This window comes from Ailuropoda melanoleuca, chromosome 15, assembly GCF_002007445.2.
Source record: "Ailuropoda melanoleuca isolate Jingjing chromosome 15, ASM200744v2, whole genome shotgun sequence".
In the NCBI taxonomy this organism is placed as follows: Eukaryota; Metazoa; Chordata; class Mammalia; order Carnivora; family Ursidae; genus Ailuropoda; species Ailuropoda melanoleuca.
Window position 1 is genome coordinate 61,592,591 of NC_048232.1, and position 11,153 is coordinate 61,603,743.

An 11,153-nucleotide genomic window follows, 5' to 3' on the forward strand; every position below is an offset into this window, starting at 1 on the left:
TCTCCTTCTTGTCATTCTGATGAGGAGAGGTTGCAGGGTTGTCCAGAGCCCAAATTATTGACTGGGTCCCACACCGTGCCCCTTGTTTTATAGGTATCTTAGGGATGCGGGCTTCTTCTTTAATGATTTTATTTATTTATTTATGTGGCAGAGAGCCAACCAGCGAGAGAGGGAACATAAGCAGGGGAGTGGGAGAGGAAGATGCAGGCTCGCAGCGGAGAAGCCCAATGAGGGATTCCTTTCTGTAATGCCAGGATCACGCCCTAAGCCGAAGACAGGCGCTCAATGACTGCACCACCCAGGCACCCCGGGTTGTGGGCTTCTTGATTTTTCAGCCTGCCTTCTGGGGGAGGGGCCTGCTGCACCAATACTCAGGCAACCCCGTTTGGGTAGAATCTCCGTGTCCCCTGTGAGGGAGGATGGGGTTGGGCACCCTGCGAGCCAGTATTTCCAGGCTTTTGTTCTCTGGCGGCTTTCCCTGGAGGTCTGCTGTGCCTCTTCTGAGAGTCAGAGCAGCAGTGGCCGAATCTCAGCCTCTGCCTCAGAAGAGAGGGATCGCGGACCATTCTTCACTGATGTTCTGGCCACTTTAACTCTGTTAGTGTTGGTGCTGCTCGACCCTGCAGTGTCCCGGGATGTACGCCCCACACCCTGCGTCCCAGCCCTTACTTCCAGGGCCGGCGTGTCTCTGTCCTTTGTGTCTCTAACGCCGCCAGCCGCCAGCTGCCCCGCGCATGCTCCTGTAGCTCCTTGTCTCAGTCCAGATCCAGTGAGCACACCGGAGTTCCGGAGTTCCATGAGATGCCTGGTGGCGTGCGCTCCCGGCTCAAGGTCTCAGTCTGCTGTCTGGCGGGTGCTGTCCGCGGTCCGCCCGCTCCCAGTGCAGGTGGCTACCGCTTCCCGTTGCCTGAACCCAGCGGCTCCCTCCCCCTTCTGTTTATCTTCCGATAATTGTGCAAGGTTTCACGGCTCCCCACTTCGTACCTCAGTACTCAGCACTGGAGATGTTCATTTGTAGAGATCCAGATGTATCTTCCTGTGTCTCAGGCTGATTCCATGGATGTTCAAGCTGGTCTGGTTCCTATCCAGCTCGACTCAGGGGACCGGCTGAAAAAGGGGTCCCCCGCTCCTCTGCCATCTTAACTCCCCTCGGGATACTTAAATTTAAGTAGAATAGATCAGGGCTAATCTCCACGTTTCTGTCCACATGAATAGAAAACTCTTTTTCATTATATTTCTTAGCATTTATTTTCGATTTGTCATCTCTGCCTAATACATCATGTGCAGGAGGTAAACAGCTTACAAAATAGGGTAAAAAGGAAAAGCTTATTAAATGCTATAGATGAGAACATTCATATGGAAATTTGAAAATTAATGAATCCTGCTTGGCAGTTGCAGTGCTAAAGTGAGCAAAAGCATCATGACCCATCTGTCATCATCCATAATGACTAATACCATGTTTCAGGTACTGTATATAAAGCTATTTCCATGCAATTAACTGTGTTCTCTTTCATTTAGTAGGTACCCTCCTGAGTTAAAGCAATTTTATTCCTAACATTATTGTCAAAGATCCATTAGAGTTCTGATTAAAAAGTACCTCCAGGTTGAAACATGGTAGTTAAGGTTTTAGCTTGAGATAATTTTCTTTCTTTGAGTCTTTTAAACCTCAACGATACAAATTATGTGGCTTTAAAGTGATGTATGGGCTCAAACACCTTTCAGAAGTCATTAATAAGTTCCAAAATGAAAATAGCTTGTTTCTTAGCATACAATTAGCAAACATGATGGACAATTTTGTATAGTCTTAACTCTTAGAGCAGCAAGAGCATTTTTTGTCCTAACACGGCAAGAATACAGATGTTTAAAATCTTGATTTTAAAGCTAAGTAAAACTGTTAAGTTCCCTCTTTTCCTCTGATGTACCTTTTCTTTGCCTTTCTAACCAATATCAGCAGCAAACTTATCCTTGACCTTGAATCAAAATGCCTGGTATCAATGATGGCTGCTGTCAGACAGCAAGGATGGAGAGCTGTGAAACTTGTGTTGGCAGTAAGTATGCAGTGTGTGGATGTGTGGGCAAGGTTGCACTGAGTAGGACCACCACTTTCCTCTCCACCCTGTCTGGTCTCCTCTCTCTTAGCAAGTATTTGGGTCTTTTCTGATGAAGGTATTATGTTTTTTGTTGTTTTTGTTTTGTTTTGTTTTTTTACTCCTTTCGCCTAGAGGGGGATAAACAGCTTATTATGTAAGACTCTTCTCATACTTGGACTTTTTTAAGATGAAAAGACAGCCTCACCCAAACCAATTTCCAACTATTCTTATCATGTAAAAGACCTTGCTCTAAATTTTTACATGTTTGAATCATTACATTAAGATTTAAAAGCATTATTTTTAATTTTAAGTAGAAAGTTTCTTAAGTTGTTGTTCAAGTACCCAACTGCTATTTTACTCAGAAGCAAACTTGCGTTTACTAGGGTGATACCTTCTTCCAAAAGTTTTCAGTTTTATTTTCATTTACATTTTCAAAGTATCTGCATCACTAACAGCTTATAGCACCCCTACATTTCAACTTTGTAGGCTTTCTGGTTGGAAGATTCAGAGACAAAAGTGTAAGAAATATAGGTCTAGTAGCAAACCTACATTTTAAAATGTACTTTCTCTAGCTATAAAAGGTCTAAATTTTTTATTTTGAAGTAAACTACTAAATCAGTAAAAATCCTGAAATTATTTACATGTTTATATTCAAAAATGTAGTTTTCAGTATGTTTGTAAATGATGCTACATATATTATCACTTTTATTTAATTAACACTATCATTTACATCAGTTTTATGAGCTCAGTTCAATTTTATATATTTTGGGGGGGACTTTGTATATGTTACATACTTATCTGGAGGCGTTATGATCGGATAGGAACTCACAGTCAATTGAGTAGACCAAAGTTTAGTGTTCTTAAACATTTCTTTAAAGATAGAAACCAATATATTAATATATGTTAAGTGACTAGGTAATAAAACAAATCAAGCTGAGAGTTGGAAATAAGTCTTTAGTCTTCATTTTAGAATTTTGAAGCAGTATTTATGCTTAATGAAATCGCAAATAACTTAGGATGGCTCTAATCTGCTTTTGGTGTCATATTAAAAAATTTAATAGCAAGATTCACGTCAAGGAACATTTTTCCTATGTTTTCTTGTAGGAGTTTTACAGTTTCAGATCCTACATTTAAGTCCTTCATCCATTTATTTAAAGATTTTGTTTATTTATATATTTATTTTAGATAGCATAAGCAAGGGGAGGGGTTTAGGGAGAGTAAGAGAAAGAATCTCAAGCAGACTCCACACTGAGCATGGAGCCCCATGTAGGACTGGATCCCACAACCCTGAGATCACGACCTGAGCCAAAATCAAGAGTTGGATGCTTAACTGAAGTTCATTTTTGTGAATGGTATAAAATAGGGACTGCGTTTCATTCTTTGGCATATAGATATTTAATTTTCCCAACACCATTAAATGAAGAGACTATTCTTTTTCCATTGTGTATTCTTGGTGCCCTTGTCGAAGATTAGTTGACCATATGTGGATTTATTTCTGGGTTCTCTATTGTATTCTGTTGATCTATGTGTCTATTTCTATGCCAGTACCATACTGTTTTGATTATTACAACATTCTAATATAGTTTAAAATCCAGAAAGAGTGATGCCTTCAGCTTTGTTCTTCTTTGTCAAGATTGCTTTGACTTTTCAAAATCTTTATGGTTCTTTTTGTGTGTGTGTGTGGTTCTGTATAAATTTTAGAAATGTTTTCTCTATTTCTGTGAAAAGTGCCATTGGGATTTTTTAGGGAATGCTTTGAGTCTGTAGGTCCACTTGAGGAATATGGACATTTTTGCAATATTAATTTAGTCCATGAACATGGAATATCTTTCCATTTATTTGTCTTCACTTTATTTCTTCAATGTCTTATAGTTTTAGTGTAAAGATTTTTTACCTTCTTGGTTTAATTTATTTCTAAGTATTTTATTCTTTTTGATATTTTTTAAATGGGATTGTTTTCTTAATTTCTTTTCAGATACTTAATTGTTAGTACATACAAAGACAACTGATTATTGTATATTGATTTTGTTACCTGCAGCTTTACTGAATCTCTGACAAGTTCTAACAGTATTTTGGTGGCGTCTTTAGGGTTTTCTGTATATAAGATGACATCATTAACGAACAGAGACAACTCTTCCTTTTCAGTTGGGCGACTTTTTTATTTCCTTTTCTTGCCTAATTGCTCTGGGTAGGACTTCCAGCACTATGTTGAGTAAGAGTGGTAAGAATGGGCACTCTTGTCTTGTTCCTGATACTAGAGGAAGAACTTTTAAAGCATTCCTCATTGAGTATGATGTTAGCCATGAGCTTGTCACATATAGCCTGTGTTGTGTTGAGCTACATTTTTTCTATACTTAATTGTTAAAGAGTTTTAATGATGAAAAGGTATTGCATTTTGTAAAATTCTTTTTCTACATCTCTTGAGATTATCATATGGTTTTAATTCTTCATTCATTTAATATGGTGCATTACTTTTATTGCTTGATATGTTGTTGAAATGTATGTTGATAAATCCTATCTGATCATGGTGTATGATCCTATTTATGTGCTTTCAAATTGACTGCTAATATTTTGTTGAGGATTTTTGTATCTATATTTATCAGAGATAATAGCCTGTAATTTTCTTTTCTTGTAGTGTACTTATCTGGCTTTGTTATGAGGGCAATAATGCTGACCTCATAAAATAAGTTTGGAAGTATTCCCTTCTCTTCAATTTTTTGGAAGAGTTTGAAAAGGATTGTCACCTAGAACATTTTTTACTGTTTGGTAGAATTCACTTAGGGAGTCATCTGATCTTGGGCTTGTTCATCCTTAGTTATTCTTGGCCTGTTCAGGTTTTCTGTTTATTCATGTTTCAGTTTTGGTGGATTATAGGTTTCTAGGGATTTTCTATTTATTCATAATTCAGTCTTGGTGGGTTGTAGGTTTCTAGGAATTTATCCATTTCTTTTAGGTTTCCAAGTTATTGTCAGGTAATTGTTGATAGTCTCTTATGGTCCTTTGTATTTCTGTGTATCATTTGTGTGTCTTTTCCTTAATATAATTTTATTTACTTGAGCTAATGAATTATCTGCTTTGTTCCTTTTCAAAACACCAGCTCTTAATTTTGTTGATCTTTTCTATTGTTTTTCTGGTCTCTATTTCATTTACTTCTGCTCTAGTCTCTGTTATTTCCTTCCTCATGCTAACTTCGGGCTTTGTTTTTTTCTAGTTTCTTGATGTGTAAAATTAGGTTCATTTTGAGATATTTCTTTTTTCTTAATGTGTGCAATTATCACTGTAAACTTCCCTCTCAGAGCTGCTTTTTCTGTATCCTATAGGTTTTGGTATGTTGTGATCCTATTTCTATTTGTCTTGAGATGTTTTTGACTTCCCTTTGTTTTTGTTTTTTTCTTTCAGTCACTGGTTGTTCAGGAGTGTGCTATTTAATTTCAAAGTATTTGTGAATTTTCCACATTTTTCAATTTCCCAGTTTTGGGGTTGATTACTAGATCTTTGTTAGTTTCATTTCGTGGTATCATGTTGGCCTGATTCTTCATGAACCATGTAGCCTTGTGTTGGTATCTGTGCATTTGAAGAAGCAAATATCTCTTTTAGTGTTTACAGACTGGTTTTCACAAGTTAAGATTTCTTCTGTCAGGTCCCAGGCTGATGGTATTTTTTCTAATCACAGTGGAATAGGGTTGGAGCGAGTCACATAGCTGATCCTTGGTCCAAAGTGGGGTCTACATTTGGCAGGCTTGTTACCAGGGGTTTGGATTGGTATAGATTTTGTCTGGTCTGTGGGTGGAGAGGACACCTTTCAAAACCTTGGTTGCTAAGGCTGACACTGGGACAATGGTATGCTGTCAGGTTTACAGACAGTAGGCTTTTACCAGGTACATGAGTGTTTGCAGCTCCCTCTGAATCTCTATCTTAGAAGGGCTCCTGATATGTCACTGAGCTGGTCCTCGGGTGGGCAAAATTGACCCTAACCACAGCTGAGAAGGACTAGAACAGAGTCACAAGGCTGCTTCAGAAACTGAAGGTCTGAAAGCCTGTCTCTCAGGGCATGGATGGATATGTCCCTTTCCAGGTTCCTGGGTGGGCAGGACTGCTTCCAGATCATGGCTGAGTGGGTTGAGGTTGGCCTACTTTGGGATTCACAGGTGACTAATGTTGGTGGGCCTTCCTTCAGAGGCACATTAGGATATGTCTCCTTTTGGGTCTTGGAGAAATGTGGCTGAGAGGGGTGGGAGCAGGATTACAGGACCACTTCAAGATGTGAATCAGGGATCCCTCGGTGGCTCAGTCAGTTGGCATCTGCCTTCGGCTCAGGTCATAATCCCAGGGTCGTGGGATCAAGTCCCGCATCAGGCTCCATGCTCGGGGGGAGCTTGCTTCTCCCTCTGCCTGCCACTCCCCCTGCTTGTGCTCTCTCTCTCTCTCAAATAAATAAGTAAATAAATAAATAAAAACTTAAAAAAAAAGAAGAAGAAGGTGTGAATCAGACTGAGATCTATGGATTTGACTCCAGGGGCATGGTTGGGCTGGTCAGGCATTTTTCCCTTTACAGTCCAGGGTCATCTTCCCCTTAGCTCCTAACATTTTTCTAACCCTGAAAATTTTGTCTGTACACTATCATACACCATTGGATCCTCAGTCTCTTTAGAAAAAGTAAACATTATGATTTATTTTGTAAACACATGGAGATCAATAGAGAGTACAGACTCTATGTTTGGTTTACAAAGTTATTCTGAAAAACTGGTTGAAGTCCTGACATGATGCTTAAAATGTCAAAGAGTATATATTTTCACTTTTGACGGGGATTGCCAATGCCAGGATGGAATCCGGGGGATAATATATATCTGTGTCTGAATCTGATATAGATTCTTTATGCCCAAAATATGAAAATAGAAACAACTTTAAATGTCACATCCTTTTCTTGATCAATCTGAAGAAAATCAATTTCAGAGAAGGATGGCTTACAGTTTTTTATAAAATCGTAGGTAGAACTGGCAGCTATGTCATAGTTTGTCACAAGATTTCTTTGAATTGGAACAGTGAATTCAGCATATTTCTCTGCTGAAAGCTTGAGGACAAAAAACTTCTGTGAGTCTGGTCTGAGAGAGAATGTGTACATGTGCCTTCTTTCAGTAAGGGTAGAGCGGGTTATTGTAGTATCCTTTCTGGCCACTGACTGTAAGAAAATAACTAACAAAAGATACAAAGGGATTGATAACACCAGGAAAGTCTCTGACTAATTTACACATATTTTTGTTTCTACCACCTGTTTTAATAAGCAATGACAGACTTTGGAAATCAATGTGTAATTATTAAGATTAAAAAAACATATTAAGAATACTTGTTTGTAATAAGAAAGGTGTTTTACTTATTAAAACTAACAACTAAATAGGTACTCTCCTTTTAGACATTTGTTTAGGACCACCAGTAAGGTAACTGCATGTCCCAGTTGTCTGGGTTGGTTCAAGTTTATACCTGTAATACTGTCACAAATATTAATAATGCCACAATTTGGATCATAAATTATATCTTATGTCATTGTTACCCTTGACTCTCCTGAGCAAGGGAAGTCATGAGATAAAAATTTTATTTTTATTGATTTTATTTTTTAAAAAGATTTTATTTATTCATTTGAGAGAGAGAGACAGAGAGAGCACAAACAGTGGGAGAGGCAGAGGGAGAGGGAGAAGCAGACTCCCTGCTGAGCTGGGAGCCTGACATGGGGTTCGATCCCAGAACCTGGAGATCATGACCTGAGCCAAAGGCAGATGCTTAACCATTTGAACCACCCAGGTGCCCTGAGATAAAAATTTTAAATGCAAGTCAGTGGAACACTAATGATAAAAATCCATCCTAAATGAGAATAATGGGATAAAGCATATTTGAAATGACATAATAAATCTATAGAAAATCTGATTAACAAAACTAATTACAACAAAATTGATATACACTTAAAAAAAGTAATTCAACTATTAGGGCCCTTGGGTGGCTCAGTCACTTAAGTGTCTGCCTTGGCTCAGATCATGATCCCAGGGTCCTGGGATCAAGCCTATGTAGGGCTTCCTGCCCAGTGGGGTGCCTGCTTCTCCCTATCCCTCTCCCTCTGCCCCTTCCCCCCACCCCACTTGTGCATGCTTTCTCTCTCTCAAATAAATAAATAAAATCTTTGAAAAAATATTCATCTGTTACATTAAAAACAAACATACAAAGTAGAATACAATTTAAAGTTATATGGTACTAAGGAGGGCACATCTTGTGATGAGCACTGGGTGTTATACACAACTAATGAATTATTGAGCACTACATCAAAACTAATGATGTACTCTATGTTGGTTAACTGAACATAATAATTTTAAAAAAGAAGTATACGTGAATAAAATATACCCTTTGTAGCTTTAAAATAAATAAAGTTATATGCTACCTTTCAGTTCATTTGTTCATCTTTTTGAAACTTGTAGTTAGAACAGTAAGGTAAGATAGACTATCTAGTATCTGGACTTGTGGCCATATCATATCCAGGCTAATTTTGGGAGAATATTAAAAGTCAATCAGTTGTACAAAAGTTTATTGAACTCAGATTCTGTTTTATCATGGAACTTTTCCCAGATACCTATCATATCAGAGCCAAGGAAGTTTTATGTAGAAACTTCTATAAAGAGTTCATGGGGAAGTGTCATTTAATGAAAATGAACATTTTTTTTTTAATCACGTGCTAGACCAGTTATCCTCACCCTGGCTGCACATCTGAATCATCTGTAGAGTTAAAAAAATCCAGCTGCCTGAATTTAATTCTCAGGCAACCTAATTCACCAGGTCAAACACGAGATGTTGGGTGTTTAAAAACGTTTTACAAGAAATTCTGATAAATGGCTTCTTTATAGAACATTGCTCTATGACTTTGGCTTTGACTCCTAAATTTCTGTGTGGTCTTCTGCTTTGGTGAGCAAGGCTTCACTCTTTATAGCTTTCAGCTAAAGGGTTAGATGCAGACTGTGTAGTTCGATGGTTACCTTTTTCTTAAGTCCATGTTTTAGTCTTGATCTTCAGGATATTATGTAATACTGTTTTTATAGGTGAAGGATGATAACAAATAATACAAAAAGAGAAAGTTCTCTCTTTAATGAAAAAAAGCAGAGTTTCAATAACTTTCTTTTTTTAAATATTTTTCTTTCTTAAAACACTACCATGGTCTAGCTAGTCTTCCTAAGGTGGAGGCTGTCATTTTTATAAATTGCTAATAGCATATGAGAAAAGAGGAGGCCCAAGAGAACAGCCCTCAAAAAAAAAAAATCACATGAAAGATAAATGGTCTGATGTTAAGAAAAAATGAACAGAAGATTCTCTTTACTTCAGTATACTTCTTTTTATAATATCTGTTAATTTTCCAACTTCTTATATTTCAGTGCTCTTTTAGTAGGAGTTACGTAGAAAATAGTTACTTATAATAAAAGCTTTCTGAATTTAGAGTGGCATTTTTTTTGGTCACATTTTTGAGAAGGCTATCAAATTAAATACTCAGTAGATACTATGATTCAGATGAAGAAAGAAAAAACAAGTGAAAAAATATAATTTGTTGAAACTGCAAAATAATTCACCCAAATTTTAGTGAAACATTATAAAGCCCTTGACTTTAAAAATTTACTAATATAGAGGAATAGTTTCTGGCCTCTCAAAACAATTAAGCTAGAGGCTTTATATTTTCTAGTGAGATTATTCTATTTCTTTATTTGATGGTCAATTTAAATAGAAAATTTTCAAAGTGGTTGACCATTTAATGGAAAATATAAAACCTTTAAGTTTACTCTGTGATACTTTTGAATGCCAGAAAGAAATTCCGACACCTGCATTTAAAGAACATTACAACCTTTAGAAAGAATAGTTTATTATTCATAATTGTAGAGGCAAATTTAATTCGAAGAGACAGTAAGTGTATTGAATTCTGCCAGCCAGAGAGTAGAAGCATTTATAATAGTAAGAAGTCTATTGTTGGCACATTGTCAATATTAATTGACTGGGCAAAAGCAAAATATATTCGATGATATGAAAAATTCAAGGAATTGTCAAAGAACTTTCAAGAACACAGAGTTAGTGTTTGTTATGAGTTCTATTGAAAAAATGCAATAAGTATTTTTGAAGCCCTTTAGAAATGTGCATTTTAGCCAACGCAAAAATATAGTGTAGATTTAAAATACTTTGGATGAACGTCTTCTGAGATTATAGATTATCTTTAAAAATGCATCATTAAATATGGCAAGATGCCTCAAAGCAGGCTAACACAATAATAGACTGATTCTTGGGCTTAGAATCTTTGAAATTTTTGTGCAAATGTTAACACACACACACAGGAATGTAAAGACTTTAAGCTTTGTTTTTTTTCCCCCTTTGGTGATATAAGCCAAATAAGTTCCTTAATGTGCTGTAGTCAATGTGTGGGTGGAAAGTTGGTTAACAGAGTGTACTGTTCTAGTCTTAGCTTTATGTTTTCAATGGATTGAATGTAACACATTTCAATTAGGCTTATAAAAATTAAACTTAAATTATTCAATGACATTTTTGAGCTGATAATGCTGCAAAACTAAGAAAAAGAGAGTGAGAGAGAAAATAAAGAAGAGATTCCTTTTGCTTTTATCTTGCTCTTCCTGTTTCCTCTGTTTTTTTAATTTAATATTTCTTTTTATATGATTTGGACTCCATTTTTGTATAAATATGGAACAAGATAGTAGCACAGAGAGGAAAAAGGATTGAAGAAGAAGAGAACACCTTCAGAGAACTACTAAGGCAAGATGAATCCAAAAGATGTATTGGAATATGACAGAGACAAAAGCAAAAAGTGTAACCTCCTGCAAAATGAACTAAAATCCCATTAACCCCTCCTCAGAAAAACAAATCTTAGTTTTGAGTCTTCCCAAAGCCAACCTGAGTCAACGACTGGAGCATGTTGTTTACTGAAGAGCTAATCCCAGGAAGCACATGTGAAGGAGTGGGGAAGATGAGAAGAAAGGGAGAAAAGTCACTACACAGTACAGTGATGTACAGGTGATCACTGAGAAACGATGTGGA